Source organism: Trachypithecus francoisi, unplaced genomic scaffold (genome assembly GCF_009764315.1).
Source record: "Trachypithecus francoisi isolate TF-2019V2 unplaced genomic scaffold, Tfra_2.0 Lachesis_group8, whole genome shotgun sequence".
In the NCBI taxonomy this organism is placed as follows: domain Eukaryota; kingdom Metazoa; phylum Chordata; class Mammalia; order Primates; family Cercopithecidae; genus Trachypithecus; species Trachypithecus francoisi.
Window position 1 is genome coordinate 115,524,385 of NW_022681473.1, and position 20,891 is coordinate 115,545,275.

A 20,891-nucleotide genomic window follows, 5' to 3' on the forward strand; every position below is an offset into this window, starting at 1 on the left:
GAGAAATTGAAGTGACAGTTTTATATTTTATTTTATTTCATTTTATTTTGTGATAAAACCACTTAACATGAAATCTGTATTCTTAATAATTTTTAACAATACTGGACAATACAGTATTGTTAACCATAGGCAAAATATTGTATAGTAGATCTCTAGAACTTATCCATCCCACATAATTGAAACTTCATACTTGTTGATTAGCAATTCCCCATTTGGTTCTCCCTGGCAACCACAAATCTACTTTCTGCTTGCATGAGTTTGACTATTCTAGATACCTCATATAAGTGGAATCATGCTGTATTTATCTTTCTCCGACTGGCTTATTTTACTTAGCATAATGTCCTCAAGGTTCATGTTGTCACATATTGCAGGATTTTCTTCTTTCTTAAGGCTGAATAAAATTTAATTGTATGTATAAACCACATATTCTTTACCCACTCACCCACTGATGAACATTTAGTTTGGTTACATATCTTAGTCTTGTGAATATTGCTGCAGTGAATGTGGAAGTGTTAATCTCTTCAAGATTCTGATTTCATGCAAATCAAAATCACGGTGAGATACCGTCTCATACCAGTCAGGATAGCTGTTATTAAAAAGTCAAAAAATGACTGATTTTGGCAAAGTTGTGGAGAAAAAAGAACACTTACTATATACTGTTGAAGGGAGTGTAAATTAGTTCAACCATTGTGGAAGACAATGTGGTGATTCCTCAGAGACCTAAAGACAGAAATATCATTTGACCCAGTAATCTCATTACTGAGTATATACCCAAAGGGATAGAAATCATTTTATTATAAAGACATATGCATGCATATGTTCATTGCAGCACTATTAACAATAGCAAAGACATGGAATCAACTTAAATGGCAATCAATGATAGACTGGATTAAAAAAACAAAACAAAACAAAAAAAACGTGTTATATATACACCATGAAATACTATGAAGCCATAAAAAAGAGAAAGATCATTTGCAGGGACAAGGACGGAGCTGGAGGCCATCATTTTTAACAAACTAATGCAGGACCAGAAAACCAAATACCACATGTTCTCACTCATAAGTGGGAGCTAAATGATGAGAACACATGGACACACAGAGGGGAACAGCACACACTGGGGCTTATCGGAGGGTGGGAGGAGGGAGAGGGTCAGGAGAATAACTAATGGGTACTGGGCTTAATACCTGGGTGATTAAATAATTTGTACAACAAACCCCAGTGACACAAGTTGACTTATGTAACAAACCTGCACATATACCACTAAACTAACTTAAAAGTTAAAAAATATGCCGATTTCAGTTCTTTTACGTCAATATTCAGAAGTAGGATTGCTGGATCAAATAGTAGTTTTATTTTTAATATTTTGAGGAACGTTCATACTATTTTGCATAGTGGCTGCAACATTTTGTATTCCTACCAACTGTGTACAAGGGTTCTACTTTCTTTACATCATTGTGAATATGTTGTCTTTTGTTTTTGATAATAGCTGACCTTATAGATGTGATGAGATCTCTCATCGTGATTTTGATTTGCAGTTATGTCATGACTGGTAATGTTGAGCACCTTTTCATGTATCTGTTAGATATTTGTATGTCTTTGGAGCAATGTCTATTTAAGTCCTCTGCCCATATGTTAGTTGAGTTTTTAGTATTTTTGCTATTGAATGTAGGAGTTGTTTTTATTTTGGAAAACTATCCCTTGTCAGATACACAGTGGTTTGAAAATATTTTCTCCCATTCTGTATGTTGTCTTTTCACTCTGTTGATTGTGTATTTTGTTGTGCAGAAGCTTTTGAATTGGATGTGGTTCCATTTATCTATTTTTGCTTTTGTTGCCAACAGTTTTGATGCCATATCTGAAAAATCATTGCCAAGACCAATGTCATAAAACTTTTTCTCTCTTTTTCTTCTAGGAGTTTTACAGCTTTAGGTCTTACATTTTGAGTCTTTAATCTATTTTGTGTTGATTCTGATGTATGATGTAAATGAGGTCTAATTTCTTTCTTTTGCACTTAGATATACAATTTTCCTGTAAACATTTGTTGAAGAGACTATCCTTTTCACATTGTGTAGTTTTGACATACTTGTTGAAGGTCAGTTTACTGACTTAGATGTACAATTTTCCTGTAAACATTTGTTGAAGAGACTATCCTTTTCACATTGTGTAGTTTTGACATACTTGTTGAAGGTCAGTTTACTGACTTAGATGTACAATTTTCCTGTAAACATTTGTTGAAGAGACTATCCTTTTCACATTGTGTAGTTTTGACATACTTGTTGAAGGTCAGTTCACTGTATACATGTACAAGGATTTACTTCTGGGCCCTCTATTTGTTCCATCCCATTGGTCAATTTATGTGTCTTTATATGAATACCAAATTGTTTAAGTGATTGTGGCTTTGGAATATATTTTGAAATCACAAAGTGTGGTATGCCCAGCTTTATTCTTTTTTCTCAAGGTATTTGATTGTTTCAGATCATTCGTGGTTAAATAAAAATTTTAGAATGCCTATTTCTATTTCTGTACAAAATACCACTGGGATTTTGATAGGAATTACATTGAATCTGTGGATTGCTTTAAATAGTATAGACAGTTTAACAGTTTAAGACTTTCAATTCAATAACATGGGATGGAATATGTTTCCATTTGTTTTTGTCTTCTTTAATGTCTTTCGTTAATGTTTTGTAGTTGTTAGTGTACAAGTCTTCCAGTTTCTTAAATTTATTCCTAAGTACTTTATTCTTTTTAATGTTATTATATAAAAGTGATTTTCTTCCTAATTTTCTTTTCAGATAGTTTGTTGTCAGCATATAAAAATGCAACTGATTTTTGTGTGTTAATTTTGTATTTCAAAACTTTACCGAATTTACTTATTAGTTCCAGCAGGTTTTTGGGGGGAATCTTTAGGGTTTTCTATAAAAATCATATAATCTGCGAAGACAGACTATTTTAGCTCTTCCTTTCTGATTTGAATTCCTTTTATTTCCTTTTCTTGTCAAATTGCTCTAGCCAAAACTTTCACTACTTTGTTGACTAGACATGGTGAAAGTGGATATCCTTGCCGTGCTCTTGATCTTAGAGGAAAAGCTTTGTTTATCACCATTGATTATGACACTAGCTGTGAAATGTTCGCATATGGCCTATATTATGTTGATGTAATTTTTATCATGAGATGATGAGAATTTTTATTATGAGAATTTTTATCATGAAAGTGTTTTGAATTTTGTCAAGTGTTTGTTTCTGTATCTATGCAGGAATACCCTGTTTTATTTCAGTTCTTCGAGGTGTTAAGTTAGATTGTTTATTCCAGAACTTTCTGTTTTTGTAATGTAGGCATTTATTGTTATAAACGTTCTTGTTGATAATGTGTTTACCACATCTCATAAAATTTGATTTATGTTTTCACTTGTCTCAAGATATTTTCTAATTTTTATTTTTATTTTTCCTTTGACATATTGGTTGTTTAAAAGTACATTATTTAATTTCCATTTATTTGTTAATTTTTCAGTTTTCTTTCTTTCTCTCTCTCTCTTTTTTTTTTTTTTTGAGATGGAGTCTTACTCTGTTGCCCAGGCTGGAGTGCAGTGGCACCATCTCGGCTCACTGCAAGCTCCACCTCCCGAGTTCATGCCATTCTCCTGTCTCAGCCTCCTGAGTAGCTGGGACTACAGGCGCCCTCAACCATGCCAGGCTGATTTTTTGTATTTTTCGTAGAGACAGGGTTTCACCGTGTTAGCCAGGATGGTCTCGATCTCCTGACCTCGTGATCCGCCTGCCTCGGCCTCCCAAAGTGCTGGGATTACAGGCGTGGGCCACCGTGCCCAGGTCAGTTTTCTTTCTACTATTGATTTCTTGTCCTGTTCCAATGTGGTCAGAAAAGATACTTGATAAAATGTTCAATCTTATATTTGTGGAAACTTGTTTTGTTATGTAATCTGTCCTGGAAAATGTTGACTATGTGCTTAAGAAGAATAAATATTTATATATTTTGCTGCTGTTGGGTGGAATGTTCTGTTAGGTCTTTTAGGTCCATTTGGTTTGTAGTGTAGTTCAAGTCTGCTCTTTCCTTATTGATTTTCTGTATGATTGTTCTATTCATTATTGAAAGTGGGGTATTAAAATCTCCTCCCATTATTGTATTGCCATTTTTCTTTTCTCTTCTGTTAAGGTTTGCTTCATATATTTATGTTCTATGATGATAGGTGCATATATATTTGTAATTATTGTATATTTCTGATGAATTGATCCTTTTATCCTTACACAGTGTTTCATTTGTCTCCTGTGATGATTTTCAAGTTAAACTATTTTGTCTTATATGAATAGTCACCCTACTGTCTTTGGTTGCCATTTGCATGAGATAACTTTTTGCATTTCTTAACTTTCACCTATATATATCCTTAAATCTAAAGTGAGTCTCTTGTAGGCTGGGCATGGTGACTCATGCTTGTAATTCCAGTACTTGGGAGGCCGAGGCAGGAGGATTGCTTGAGGCCAGGAGTTCAAGACCAGCCTGAGCAACATAGTGAGACCCTATCTCCACTAAAAATTTAAAAATTAACCAGGTGTGGTGAGTCATATCTGTAGTCCTAGCTATTCAGGAGGCTGAGGTAGGAGGATCACTGGAGCCCAGGAGTTTGAAGATGCAGTGAGCTATGATCAAGCCACTGTACTCCAGCCTGGGCAAGAGAGCAAGACCCTGTCTCAAAAAATAATAATAATAAAGGAGAAAAATAAAATAAAATAAAATAAAGTGAATCACTTGCAGATAGAATGTCACTTGATCTTGTTTTTTTATTCGTTCAGCCACACGATGCTTTTTGATTGTGATCATCAACCCATTTCCATTTTGTTGTTTTCAGTTAGTCTTGTATTTATTTTAGCCTTTTTCCTCTCTTGCTGTCTTCCTTTGTGTTTCATCATTTTTTATAATAACCTGGTTTGATTAATTTCTGTTGTTATTTTGTGTATCTACTACAGGTATTTTCTTTGTAGTTATTATGAGTCTTACAAAAAAGATCTTAGAGTTAAGGCATTTATGACTTTACTTCCCTTTCCCCCATAACTTATGTCATTGGTGCTATAATTTACATCTATTTATAGTGTATATTGATTAACACTTTTATATTTATAGTTATTCTCTTTTTATAAAATAAGTTTTATTGAGATATAATTCATGTACTGTCAAATTCAGTTTTTAAGTGTACAATTCAGTGGGTTTTACTAAATTCAGACTTGCTCAACTTCACTACTATCTAATTCCAAGACAGTTTTCTCATCCCCCAAAGAAACCCCATACCCATTATGCACTTATTCTTCTTTCACCCTTATCTCCTCTGGCAACCACTGTTCTACATTCTGTCTCTTTGGATTTGCCTATTCTGGATATTTTACATTAATGGAATCATAAAATATGTGACTTTTTGTGACAGCATTTTTTACTTAGCATAATGTTTTCTTTTTTTTTTAAATAGTAGTTTTATTTTTAGTATTTTGAGGAACGTTCATATGTCAGTTCTAGGGTGCATGTGCACAACGTGCAGGTTTGTTACATATGTATACATGTGCCATGTTGGTGTGCTGCACCCATTAATTCGTCATTTACATTAGATATATCTGCTAATGCTATTCCTCCCCCTTCCCCCCTTCCCACAATAGGCCCCAGTGTGTGATGTTCCCCTTCTTGTGTCCAAGTGATCTCATTGTTTAATTCCCACCTATGAGTGAGAACATGCAGTATTTGGTTTTCTGTTCTTGTGATAGTTTGCTAAGAATGATGCCTTCCAGCTGCATCCATGTCCCTACAAAGGATACGAACTCATCCTTTTTTATGGCTGCATAGTATTCCATGGTGTATATGTGCCACATTTTCTTAATCCAGTCTATCATTGATGGACATTTGGATTGGTTCCAAGTCTTTGCTATTGTGAATAGTGCTGCAATAAACATACGTCTGCATGTGTCTTTATAACAGCATGATTTATAATTCTTTGGGTATATACCCAGTAATGGGATGGCTGGGTCAAATGGTATTTCTAGTTCTAGATCCTTGAGGAATCACCACACCGTCTTCCACAATGGTTGAACTAGTTCACAGTCCCACCAACAGTGTAAAAGTGTTCCTATTTCTCCACATCCTCTCCAGCACCTGTTGTTTCCTGACTTTTTAATGTTATTCTTAATACTTTTGTCTTTTAACTTTTATACTAGAATTAAAGGTGATTTACCCATCACCATCACAGTAAGACAGTATTTGGCATTTATCTTTATATTTAATCTACCAAGTTTTATACTTTTACAGGCTGGGGCTTTTGGCCCTACTCACTTTGTGCCAAGCCAAGAGGGGCACTGTGGTGAGTTCCCACGCACTCTTTCAAATTGTCATCCTTGGTCTCTGTCACCCTCAGGGATCCAGCAGATGCTAGGTTCTGTCAGTGTTCCAGGACAAGCAAGACAGAAGTCAGTTCCTCATGCAGTACCCAGGAAATTTGGGACTTTGGATGCATGGCCCAATTATTTTCCTTCACAGAGAGAAGACGGGAGCTGGTGTTTTTGGCCTGCTTACTCTGTACTGAGTCAGGGCGAAGAGCTCTGGCATGCCCTCCTCCTAGTTCAGACCATCATCTTTGTTCTCTGTAGTCCCTAAGGGTCTAGCATATGCCAGATCATGGGTGACAGGTTTTGAAGGGTAACCAATATTGAAAAATCGGGATGGTGATAGTGTCATGTCAGTGGTGAAAGCTATGTTGAAGTGAGTGTTAATATGCCTCCTTATAATCACACATCATGAACTTAATTTTAATCCAGGAATCAATTTTAAGTGCAACGTATCGTATTTACTGTGCTATTGAGAATATTTTTTAAACATCATTTAACAAAAGATGAGGTTAGAATAAGTTATTTGGGAAAATAGGACCATCCACATCCACATAATCATGTTTCTTTTTCCGTAGCAATACAAGGAAGGAAAAAGAAAGATGATCCAACATCAGGGAAGACATCTGCTAAAGCGGGTGAGTCAAGACAAAGCTTCACATTTTCACATTTCCCTCAAATAATCATTGTTCTTCATTCTGAGGAAAGCGTATTTCATTTGCACGGGGCTATCTGGGAAACGGCAATGATTAATACTAAACGTACTTGGTCCTACAGCTGCCTTGCTCACAGGGAAGCAAAGGAAGAATGTCAGTTCTTGCTAGACAATCAGAGGGCACAGTGACTGTAAAATTAGTGTCAGAGTGGGCCCTGGTACCATTAAAATTTAGAACGAGGCAAGAACAGACTGTGTCATTTTCCCAGTCATAAGCTCTCGGTTTGAGCTGATCAATTCCATACAAGAAAGAAAGTGTCACAGAGTTAAGCCTAAAATTCAACTGTTAGTGCAATTTTCTCTTACTAAATTTAATACTGGGTATATTGTGATTGAGAACAAATTTACATTTGCTTTGTCCTTTAAGTGGAAAGGTGAAGTCTCCTCTGTGACCAAAGCTATGAACCCACAATACAATCAAGGGCTTTAGAGTTCTCAACCATGCAGCCTTTGCTGTCTTTGACACTTGAGTATTTTTCCTTTACTTCTTTATTTCCTGCTTAAAAAAATGGTTTAAAAATTTCTTGGACCTTCGGATTAAGTTTCTGGGAATCTAAAGATTTTTAACATTATTAAATTGTCTATCATAGTAAACTTAAAACTCACAATAAATCACTTTTCCTTGAAATACCAAAGCTAATTTGCGTAATTAATTTTACGACAGAAATTTTTGCATTGCTTTTATTAAATTTTCAATAGACACACACAAGTATTTAAATATATTTTTACAGAGTAAAGCATATAAACATAATTAACTCCAAGATACCTACCAGTTCATCTAAGATAAAGCTAATGCTTTTTAAATTTGCTGCTTCCTGATTCCCAATTCCTTGCCTCTTCTCTTAGAGCTATCACTTAAAGCTTGAGTTTATGATTTTCTTGTGTGTGTGTGTGTGTGTGTGTGTATGTGCATTTATCATATATGTATGCTTAATCAGAAAATTGTTTGACAGAATGTTTTTAATGGCATAAATGGAAAGGGGCATTTTTACTGACACTCTAATGATTTGCTTTTTTCACTTAACTTTCTCTGGCTGCAGTTTATCCATGTTGATGCACATGGATAGCTGTAACTCATTCACTTGCCTTGCTGTATAGTATAGTATTCCACTGAATAAATATAACACAATTTATATATTGTTCTCTTGTTAATAGACTTTTGAATTATTTATAAATTTTTTGCTATTGAAATTATTGATATCTCCTTTGCATGTGTATAAAGCTTTTCCCAGCTACCTCCTGTCCCTTCCTCCAACCTTATTTCTTTAGGCTTACCAACCACTCCCATTTCCCAAACTGTTGTTTTATCTCCTTGTTTCTGAACTGCTATTCTCTTAGACTTAAAAGGCCCTTTTCTACCCAATCTTCCTTGTGAACTCCAGTCTCTTCAATTTGGGTTATTGAATTTGACCACCTTAAACTCCCTTTGGATCCTGAAGTGAGTTCCATTAAAATTCTTACCATACTGTAAGTAATGGCCACTACACAGAAGATAAGCTTCTTGAAGAGAAAAAACTACATATTTTGTCTTTGTATTACTAGAACCAAGTCAACAAGAAAGAGCTGAATATTCAACATTTCTGACTCTATGTTATTTCCACCACACTGCCTAACTTTATGCATCTAAAAATGTCTCTTTAACATTGGTACACACCTCACATATTCCATTATGCCCTTTGAATAAGTGATTTCCTATTTGTAGTCCATGGAACGCTTACCCCACCTGCTCTCCCTTGTTACTTCAAAAAGAAAAAAAAATCCCACTGGAATTAATGGGGATTATAGCACTGACTTCAATAACACACACATTAATGCACACAATCAGTACAAACACAGATAAAAACACCTCCTACATAATATACTAAACCTGCCATGGATGCCAAGGTCCTACTTTGGAAAACATTGCATTCAATGGACTCAAAATTCAGTGTGGTCCCTCACAGAAGGCTCACACATTGAAATGGTTTTCGTAAACTGACATGTTATCAATAGGAAATTTGGTGATTTCCTTTTGTTGGAAGTTTCAGATTTTGCAGAGTCAATATACAGTATAAAATTGCAATTATTATTTTTGTCATTTATATGAATAGTCTATGCTTAGTTTGTAGGTTAACATTGGTCATGCTTAATATATCTCTTTGAAATTTTTTAATGAAAATATATCATAGAAATAAAATATATATATATATATATATATATTTTTGAGACGGAGTCTCACTCTGTCGCCCGGGCTGGAGTGCAGTGGCCGGATCTCAGCTCACTGCAAGCTCCGCCTCCCGGGTTTACACCATTCTCCTGCCTCAGCCTCCCGAGTAGCTGGGACTATAGGCGCCCGCCACCTCGCCCGGCTAGTTTTTTGTATTTTTTAGGAGAGACGGGGTTTCACCGTGTTAGCCAGGACGGTCTCGATCTCCTGACCTCGTGATCCGCCCGTCTCGGCCTCCCAAAGTGCTGGGATTACAGGCTTGAGCCACCGCGCCCTGCCAGAAATAAATTATTTTTAAAAAGCTTTTGTAATCTTGCTCCTTCTAATACAAAATTATTTTTAATGAAAGAATTGTAAGCTAAAATTAAGAACAAATCATATATCAATGCTTAGTTTTTTTATTAGCTGCCATATTGATGGGGGTTGCCCAAGCATATGCCCATGTACCACTAGCCAATTGAAACTCATTTTCACCAAATACAGCCCAGAGAGTATCCAAGAAGTTGGAGAAACAATACCACTTTCCCATCTTTATGCCCCTAAATCCAGAACGCAGGGATCTCACAGGGAGGCACACAAGCCGCCAAACTCCATCCATAGAATGCATGCTATGGGCGAGATGGGCAGAAACTCAACGTCTGTGCTCTCATCAATGGATCTCTTTCTGCATGTGTTGATACACAGCATACCAAAAAAATGGGGGTGGGAGAAAGGGGAGGCAGTGCTATTCCCACTTTGGGATCTTTTATGATTTGAGGTAAAGCGTTAAAGGCAAGGACAGCAAGAGAAAAATAGCTCTAAGGGATGCCTACTGGGAACAGTGCCTTTTGTATTTCACATGATACCAATGTCACAATAGGCTTTTGATTCTCTTCCTTAGAAGACATAGTAGTAGTAAGAGAAGAAGTGGTGGGTTCACTCCAAGTAAATTATGCTAACTGTAATTTATCAAGAGATTGTGTCTTTAAATATATTTTAAAGTGTCTTTTGTATCTAGATCTGATAGCTGTTTGGTGCTAGCATCTAAGAGGCTATTGGAAGAAGCTAAAGACGCTAAGTAATCCTCCATCCCCATTTACAATGTTTTGGAAAATGCCAAGCTTGAATAGATATTTCACTTTTCTATAATAACTAAGCAGAGAAAACTAAAAATAGACTAGGATTTACGAAAACAAATTGCAGTGTAAGGGCAGACAGTGCATAGCCCAGAAAACCCAAAAGAACATATTTCAGGAAAACGGATCTAAAAGATGCAATATCAATGAAAAGAAAATAAAACTCTTACTTCAAGTGTGTAGTAAAACAGATTTTGACCTTTGTAGAGTGTGAAAGGGAAATATAGTAAGAGAATTCACTCAGATGAAAATGGTGGTTCAAGGAAAGTGATGAAACAAAAGACTATAAGAGAAATTGTTAAATGATAGTAGAAATATACTTATTTTAAGCAAATCAGCTATGCACAGGACACACCAGTGGTTCCTCCATAAAATGCAGGATAAAGATATGAACAAAAAGTAGAATATTATAAATACAGTGGCAAGAGAGAGAAGACGCAATTTAATGATTAGAAGTATTTGTGAAAAAAAATCCACAAAGAAATAGAGAGGCAATTATCAAAGAGGACATAGAAAGAATTCCAAAACTGAAAAAAAAAAACAAAACAAAAAAAATACAAGCTACAATTAGAAGAGAAACGCTGCTTGTGCAAAGTTAATCAAAGAAGTCTCATCTAGATATTTCTTAGCTTTTCCTTTATAATTTTAATGATAGAAGTTTAGAATCCTGTATGGAATTGCATAACATAATTTTTAAAAACTAAACAAAACACACTAACTTCAGACTTCTCATAATACCAAGTTTCTGTAAGACCTATGTCAGTCCCTAAGTACTTAGATAAAGCGGCTAATAATCTGAAAATTGTATATCCAGCCAAAGTCTCCTTGGTGTGCAATGGTAATATTCAAATGTGCATATTTTCTAAGAAAGTTTCTTAAATAATTACCTTCTCTGAATGAACAAGATTCATTTGATATCAGATGTTAAATATAAACTACTACCAATTTAGTATCAAATTTTAAGTATAAATAACATAAATTTGAATGAGGAAACTTCACAAGGATCTGAAGTTATTTATTTATTTGTCATATATAAAGAAAAATCTATTATTTTGGTTTTGTGGTTGATCATTGAGAAATGTGAATAAATGTTATTTGATAAACTTTAATGCATTAAAGTCATAAAGAAAATGGAGAAAAATTTTGATTTTGTAACATTTAAAACAAATGAAACCGCAAAATCTTCTGTTTATCCAAAGTGCTAAAAACTGAGTATAGCAGCAAGCAGCTATGAGGAAAAATCTTTGAACAATGTATGAAGGACAATGCTAATTTTTTAAATTTGTGAAAGCTCATATTTTAAGAAGAAAAATAGTAACAACAGGATAGCCAAATGTGCAAAGCACATAGTCAGAGAGTTCTTAAGAAAGAAAATCATCGATAGAATCTACATGGTTAGGCAACTTTGTAAGGAAAATATTATTTACTAAATAAAGATTATTTTGTTTGATTTTTGTCTGATTGATATTCTATTATCTTTAACATCATTCTAATCAAACACTAACTTCAAATCAAAACGTATGAATTTATGTTTTCTCAAATGTTTAATATGTTTATAAATTAAGGCACTAAAATTTTTAGATGACTGACATACCAGATTATCTTATATACAGTGGCTCAAGCCTGTAATCCCAGCACTTTGGGAGGCCGAGACGGGCGGATCACGAGGTCAGGAGATCGAGACCATCCTGGCTAACACGGTGAAACCCCGTCTCTACTAAAAATACAAAAACTAGCCGGGCGAGATGGCGGGCGCCTGTAGTCCCAGCTACTCGGGAGGCTGAGGCAGGAGAATGGCGTAAACCTGGGAGGCGGAGCTTGCAGTGAGCTGAGATCCGGCCACTGCACTCCAGTCCAGGCAACAGAGCGAGACTCCGCCTCAAAAAAAAAAAAAAAAAAAAAGCATATCTTAAAGAGCAGAAACATGATACAGTTACAAAATTCAGTACTGCCCATACAATGAATTGTTTATCAAAACACAAAGATTACAATTTGTACTATCTTATCTCCAATCTGATTCTCATTATGTTTCTGTTTCTCAGTTTTAATTTATTCCTGGGATTTTTATTCTTCTCACATAACTTAAAGAGGAATGTTTAACATTTCAAACCAGCTAAAGGTTTGCTAATTGGTTAATGTTTCACTATTCAAGGCCATACTGAATACTGGGGTGATTCTGCTCAAGCCTGTTATTCAGTGTGCTATTTTGCTCTTATTTTGTTCTCATCTGTCAAAATGTAAATATTACGTTTTGTTAAAAAGTTAGTGATAAGAAAAAACATGTGGTTTCAAGGATTCTACTGAACACTATCTGGGAGACTGAGCCCAAACAAAAAGACAAACATGCACAAAACATGATATTAGAACAAAGAAAAAGAGAGCAGGCTATCTCATTGACAAATAATGTGCCTCCTTAAGTCGAAAAATTGAAAAGACTCTACAAGAAAACTCTTAGAAACATTAATAGATTGCTAGATATAATATCAACATAAATCAATAATTTTTCTATATACCTGTAATATACAATTACAGAATATTAAGAAAAAATTCTAATAATCATAGCAAGAAAAACTATAAGGGAGCATGGTGTAAAGCTAAAATAATGTATATGATGTTTAAGATGAAAATTAGAAAATATTATTGAAGATAATAAAAGAAACTTGAGAGATATACCATGTCTAGAGAGTCATAGATAATTCAATGTCATGAAGACACCAATTTTTCTCAAAATAATCTGTAAATTTAGTTAATTTATAGTAAAGTTCAGTGTGTGGTTTACTGTTGTGGACTTTGAAAAGTTAATTCTAAAATTTACATAGAAGAGTAAGGACTAAACATAGTCAAGGCACTTTTGAGAAAAAAAATCAGACTTGTTATATTATAAATTAATATTTTAGTATTTTTATTAAATGAAACAGTGTCTCATTGATGCGGGAATCAATAAATAGAAACTATGTCATGTAGAAAATCACGTATATATGCAAGAACTTGATAAACAAATACATATTATTATTATTTTGAGATAGGGGTCTCACTATTTTTCCCAGGCTGGTCTTGAACTGCTGGTGTCAAGCGATCCTTCCACCCTAGCCTCCCCAAAGACATAAATTGTTGATCAATGAGGTGCTAGAGTATAAGTAATGCTGGGCCAATTGATTATCTATTTGTAAAAAAAAATATTAAGTAGCCCCCTACTTCATATCTACACCAAAATAAATTTCAGATGAATTAAAGAGATATGTTAGAAGGAAAACTTAAAACATTTTAAAAAAATCGATTTACTATAAAAACTTATAGCCATTGAAGAAGAACAAATTAATTTAATTTCTTAAACAAATTGCAAAAAGAATACATCTTACTAAACGAAATGGAATATTTTGTGTCTATGAAACTTTAAAACTTCTGTACAGAAAAGACACCCTAAGCAAGCAAAACAAACAAACAAAAAAGCCAAGTCACTATCTAGAACACATTTGAAATGTGTATAGCCAATAAAAAATTCATAGAAAGAATATGAATATGTAATACACAAATCACAAATAAAAGGCCAAAATAAAAGAGATCAAAACATGCGTATGAGCAAATCAGAAAAGAAGAATCTCAAAAGGCCAATAAAAATGTGGAAAACTAGCTTAAAATTATGAAAAAAAAAGTCCTTCACAAGAGAAATTAAAAATATCAACTATTAAAAAAAATCAACTATTTAGAAATAAACTTAATTGTTCATTGTTATAAATAAGCAGTTCTTAATAAAGTACAAAAATTTAACATCTGATTCACAAAATTAGAAATAGTAATGGCTATAAATCACATAAAATGGGTTGGTATCAGTTGAATACATGAAAAAAGAAAATCCACAATCTGATATTCTTTTCCCTATCAAATTTGGAGAAAATTGAAGTATATCCACTGTTGGTGAGGTTGAAGTTATTCAGACACTCACATGCCTCTCAAAAATGCATCAATAGTAAAAATATTTTGGGGAAATATATAGCCAAGAATGTACTAATATTTCCAATTTCATATCTACGAGCCTAGGAAATATATTTCCACTTCTCTATCCCAAATAAATCAATCAATAAATAAAATATCTGTCAAGACAAAATGTCTCCAACAGCCTTGTAACAATGACAAAAATAAACAAAAAACTGCAATAAATGGAGAAAAATTTTTTTTAAAAAATCTGCACAATGAACTAATATTAGGTATCAAAATGTTCAGTGTAACATCAATCCAAAATTAGGATGCAAGGCTGTGTTATAGTGTGGTTATATATATGTCAGTAAAAATATTAAAAACTTACAAACAACTGCTTATTTCTCATAGTGCACTTGTGAGTTTTTGTCATTTTGTATATGCTCCTAATCTTTCAATCTTCCCATTATGCATGGGTTATTACACCTATGATTTAAAACAACAACAACTGGTTTGTATTTAAGCAATTTATATTTTAATCCTGTCATTAAATTGTCGACTAATCCTGATACGAACACTCTATACTTCCATTATCTTTATCTATATATATATTCGTATCTATCGGTAAATAAAATGTAAATTTACAAAATATGTTTACAACAAACTTGTGTTTGCTTTTTACATTTTAATTTTTAATTTGTTGTTTATAGAAAGAAAGCTATATCCTCCTTTTTGGAGGAACTGAGATCTTTCAGATGCCCGTTAGGTTAAAATTGCACTTCACAATTGTTTTGTACAATTCAAATAACTTTAAAATGTTCATGAAGAGAAATGTTTCTTTAAGAAACTATTCAACTTGGTAGAAAGTTTGTTGTTAATAAATTCTAGAAGTTAAATAGAGTGTGAAATAATTCTACTTTAAAAATCTTGCTCTATGTGAAATCTAAAGGGATTTGTCATGGAGAGAGAATGATTGACACTTTGGTGGCTAAGGAAGCTAAAATAAATTTTCTCTGATTGGGAAAGAGAAACTCGTAAATCCTATTTCATTCATTCATTCATTCATTCAAGTTATGGACAGAAATCCACATATGGGCATTATCTCTGAATTCTGAACATCCATAAATGGAGTTAGTCCTCTAATCATGTAAACATAAAACTCAGGGTCTTGCATCGTGGGAGATACAGAGACAAAGAAATTGGGATTTGTTGGGAAATGAACGAATTTGAAAGGGATGGAAGTAATGCCTCTTGGTTGTAAAGCATTTTAGGGGTGGCTAGTGGTGAGGGATAAAGGAAAAACTGACAATGACAATTTTCAACAAAAACAAAAATCCCTCGTTCAATTTCCACATGAATTGGAGACCCTGGAAAAACAGCAAGTGTATTATTTGAATTTCTGAAATGTATATAAGGAGCAGTTCACAGAACACCTGATGACTAGGTTTTATTTGCTGGGATGGATCAGAATTTGTTGAAGTTTTTTTGTTGTTTGTTTTTGATTTTGTGTATGTGTGTGTGGTTGTGTACATTGTATGTGTTCCTTTTCTCTTCCTTCTCTCCCCCTTGCCCTCTTGTTCTCTTCCTCCTCTTCCCCTTCCCTTTCTCCTCCTCCTCTTCCTCTTTTTCCTCCTCCTCCTCCTCCATTGTTTTTCTTCTTCTAAGATTTGCTATTTAAAGCTTGTGAAAGCATGTGGTAAGGAAGAAAGAAAAAAACACGTCATACATATGTCATTTAACAGACCTAGTGTTGCCAAGGTTGGGGTGCAGTGGCTATTCACAGCCTGATCATTGCTCACTGCAGCCTACAACTCCTGGGCCCGAGTGATCCTCCTGCTTCAGTCTCCCGAGTAGCTGGGACTACAGACTAGAAAGATATATCCCGTATGGGTCTTGAAGGAGACCAAAATTAGCATTTGTTTGTCCTTAGAGAGAGACTGTTAAACAATGTGTCCTGAATAGAGAAGGCAACACAATTCTGTCTCACATTCTAATTTGAGAGATGAGCAGAGTGTTGACGTGCTTGAAGGGACATACACAGCTGTGGTTGTCCAAGACTTTTTGTGTTGACTTGGGCAACTATGTGCTTATTAACTGCTGTATGCACTGTATAGCATTTTCTGTCAGTTACAATTTCAAATGTAATTCTCTTCATCCATCCCTTTGGCCCCATGTCCTTCCAGCCTCTTCCTCTCTGTATTCCTCCTCCCCTGTCTCCTTCTTATAGCTATATCTAAGGTAAAGGACTCTATCCTCTATTTCTGACATAACCAGGAGTGCTAGCAAAGGTATTTATGCATTTGTGGTGGTTATTTGGAGACTAAATAATTTCCTGGGGCCACTTAGGTAAACATGCGTAGACACAAGGGTAGCAAGAGTAAGACTTCAACGTTAATTAATTCATTAAATTAATGAAAAGGTACAATATATAACCTACTGCTATAGTGGCCTGGAGGATGCAGAAACACAAAAAAACAAAACAAAACAAAACAAAAAAAACCGTTGTCCTTAAGAAATGAATACAATAATGAAAATGAAAAAAATATATAATTGTGATATGCGTAGGTATCATTCTACATAGCAATTAGGCAAAAAATTGTAAACAGTAGATATCAATGACAGTAATTAACATTACTCTTACATAAACAAACATACAATTACAGCTTAAAAAACAAATCTTTCCTAATATAAATCAGCATCAGTATTCACCACTTTTTTTTTCTTAGTTGCTATCTACATGTGGAGTAATTCTCTCATCATTCTTATGTGCATCGTCATTCTGACTCCTCTTCTGTATGGACAGAGGCCCTGGATCTAAGACCTCAACAGCCACAAGTCCTTATTTTATCTCTCTTGCAACCACCAGCTATAGCAAAGAATTTTGGATTTTGTTGGTGTACTCCTGTTTGAGAGATGATCTTGGGGAACACATTCGGGATCCTCTGTTTATCACGCTTACAGTTTCTTAGATTCTGTGGCACTGAGGTTACAAAGCTGTCTATAGTTATGCTGGAAGGGATGGTGTGATCTACCTCCACAGATGGGTCAGAAGAAGGGACAAGCAGGAGACAAAAATTAGAAAAGGGCTTTGCATCATTGATGTCTCCAAATTTTGTGATAGAGTAAGCCTAAGAATGTTATGGTCAACTCAAGAGTGGTTAAGAGACTGAGAGGAAAGAAATCTATGAGAGAAACTTAGGAAATTTAGGAACTGGCACAAAGTAGAGGTTTGCAAAATTTAGTGTACTTGGCCGGGTGTAGTGGCTCACACCTGTAATCCCAACGCTTTGAGAGGCCGAAGTGGGCAGATGACCTCAGGTCAGGGGTTCAAGACCAGCCTGGTTGTGAAACCCCGTCTCTATTAAAAATACACAAATTAGCCGGGCATGGTGGTAGGAGCCTGTAATCCCAGCTGCTAAGGAGGCTGAGGCAGAAGAATCGCTTGAACCTGGGAGGTGAAGGTTGCAGTGAGCTGAGATCGCACCACTCCACCACTCCAGCCTGGGCAACAGAGTGAGACTCTGTCTCAAAAAAAAAAAAAAAAAAGGTGTACTTAATAATCACCTAATAATCTTATGAAAATTCTGATTCCTGAGCTCCTCCCCAGGAGATATGCCCCATTCAAGGGGCCTGGTCATTCCAATGCAAGCTGCAGTGTGTTTGGGGAGTACTGGGTGAGAGGCAGATAATGGCAGGCTCATCTCCCAGCTATCATTGAGTTTGGGTGGTGGTAGGTAGGCTCAGCTCCCAAGCCTGCAAAAGAAAGCAGCTCCTAATTCAACTTACATTACCTTTCCTTTAATAGTTCCCAAGAACATGTAGTCTTTAAGTGGCCACAGCCAGTTTGACTTCATTAGTCTTCTACAAGAAGACACTGGGACATGTAGAGAGGAGTGAGCATGGACCATAATTTTTATTTCTTCTCTACTCACTCTTACCCACTGCACAAAAAACTTTTAGAAATTTATGCCTACATGGGATTTACATATGCAAAATATTGATTTATGATTTTAAGGTTGAAATCAGTTTCTTCCAATTCTCCATGGTCTGCTGATGCATGGAGTTCCATTAAGAAGGAAATAGTTTTTAATTCTATTTTCCATTTCTATAATTAAGGTTAAAAAGCTTCAAATGCAACTACCTATTGAAGGGATTTATACTCAAAAGTTATTTAATATAAATGTGATTCATATTAGAGTCTTTCCTGTTCATAGCAGCTAATATAAGGGAAGGGGTGGGGTCAGTCTCAGGAAAAAAAGAGAGTCAGAGACTGGTCACACTGAAGACAAAAAAATGCTTTACAATTTTTTGTATTTTTTTTTCTGAGATGGAGTCTCGCTCTGTCACCAGGCTGGAGTGCAGCGGTGTGATCTCGGCTCACTGCTTCCCAGGTTCAAGCGATTCTCCTGCCTCAGGCTCCTGAGTAGCTGAGACTACAGGCACCCGCCACCACACCCAGCTAGTTTTTGTATTTTTAGTAGAGACGGGGTTTCACCATGTTGGTCAGGATGACCTCGATCTCTTGACCTCGTGATCCTCCCACCTTGGCCTCCCAGAGTGCTGAGATTACAGGCGTGAGCCACCGTGCCAGGCCCATATTTTTTTCTTAAAGCAACACAAGGCAGATGCTACTACACTGAAGTAGGAGGAGTTGCATTTGGAATGAAGTAGGACACATAGCTGTTTTTGTTCTCATTAGAGCATGAAGGGAAGCTTCAGCTGGATCTGTGATCACAAATGCCCAAGGTATTGGAGCAACTCTGATCCTAGTTAAGGCCAAATAAACAAGCTGATAGAAAGACTCCAAGCCTGAAACATAGGAACAAGCCAGAAATAGTTTTCCCAAGCAATAGGTTTTCTGCAAATTATAGTGGCACCCAAACAAGTGAGCCTCTTAGAAGCTCTGCCAACCATGGAGCAGAAAAACAGGGGAAGGTGAACTCGCAAGATATTTGGGGATAACTCCAAAATTTCTATTAAGATCCATTTTGACGGTTATGTTTAGTAAGCCAGTTTGCACCGAGTTGCTTTTTTAATAGCCTTATTTACATTACATTTGTTTTGTCATATCTGTTACTATAAATTTGATTGTTAAATGTAGAATAATGCCATATTTCCTGGATTTCAAAACATAATTGATTTTCAAATGAATCATTAATTTCATAACAGCTTTTAGGGGATGTAGAGCAAAAAGAACCTACCACATGAAATTTACATATAGATGTATGCATGTGTGAAAAATACAAAGCGCATTTAAGAGAAGTTACTGTATTTCTCTGTATCATTCCGATCATGCCAGCTTTCCTCTCTCTGTCTTCTGTGCTCAGCTGTACAGTTACACAGAGCCCCAGAGGTCACACGATGATGGGATGGCACCTGCCAGAATGGCAGGCAAATGGGGTAGGAGATATTCAGAAGACACTGTGTGTCAGCTTCCCATTTCCAAACCTATTATCAAGGGCAGCCTTCAGTGCTGCCTAAGTATATGCCATTATGAAAATCCCATACAGAGGAGGAATATATCTTCAGGTTCTAAACTGAAAAAATAGAGGCCTTTTAAAACAAGCTATTTAGGAACTATGTTCCTTCTTCATTCACAGCCCTCACTAGAAACTCTGGAAGAACAATATATAGTTGACTTGTCCAAAGCAAAAAGGGGTTGCTTGCAAGGCCTGCCTGCATCTGTCAACACAAAAATATTTGCCCATGTACAGATGAAATATAGCTCAGCCAGAAAGTGTCTGGGTTTGCCATTTGGGGAAGCGTACCTGTGTTCTAAGATTAACTGGGAATCTGAAACACTCTGTTAAAGATTTACTATTAATCCTTAAGAAACGTAGGGATTTTGCTGCCTGTAGTAAGACCACGGTGCTTTTTTTCTCCCTCGATTCTAAGTGCTGTGATGATTGAAATGGTGAAGTTCCTTTGGAATGGGGCAAGTTGCCTCCCTTCATCTACTGTTGTGGAGCTCAGACCAGCCCTGAGCTTCCCATTTCAAGGACAGGAATTTCCAGAGGGACTAGTCAGTTGGCTTCCCTGTTACGGGTCGTTCCATTTTGTAAATCGGTGCCTCTATTTTAGTTCAGGATTTTCATCTTCAATTCTGAGTAAAAGTAATAGTTCAATGGCTTCCCTTAGTGCGTGTTTCCAAAAATCATGCATGGCAGTGGTAGTAGGGACTGAAACATTGCAAACCACACAAAGTAGCTGGAAGAATGTTCCATCTACTTTTTTGATTTCATACATTTCACTACTGAGTGTATAAATTTTAAAATAAATATCAAATTCATCTGTAACTACAATGGTTAACATCATTACAAATGGCTCCTATATTGAAAAGTATTACCAATTTGTAGAGTAAAGTAAGATTATAAGATGCTTTAAGAAGTACATTTGCAACACTTGTGTTTGTTCCATTAAGATGCATTATTCTGTGACCCTTGTTAGGATTTCAGACACCTGGATAAGCCCCAAAAAGTAACACAGCCTTTACAATAGTAACAAATAGTGGAAATCGGTGGACTGGGACAGAAATCAATCCAGAGAATTCATATCTTCTCTCTTCTCC

The 20,891-nt window shown here is 35.6% G+C and overlaps 1 long non-coding RNA gene across 1 annotated transcript in view; it reads left to right on the plus strand.

Annotated features, from left to right (window-relative positions):
• Positions 1-20,891, plus strand: part of LOC117080937 — a 153,508-nt gene that overhangs the window by 15,979 nt on the left and 116,638 nt on the right. The window contains exon 2 of the long non-coding RNA XR_004436013.1: positions 6,951-7,010. This is a non-coding gene — a long non-coding RNA (uncharacterized LOC117080937). The remainder of the gene's footprint in view (positions 1-6,950; positions 7,011-20,891) is intronic.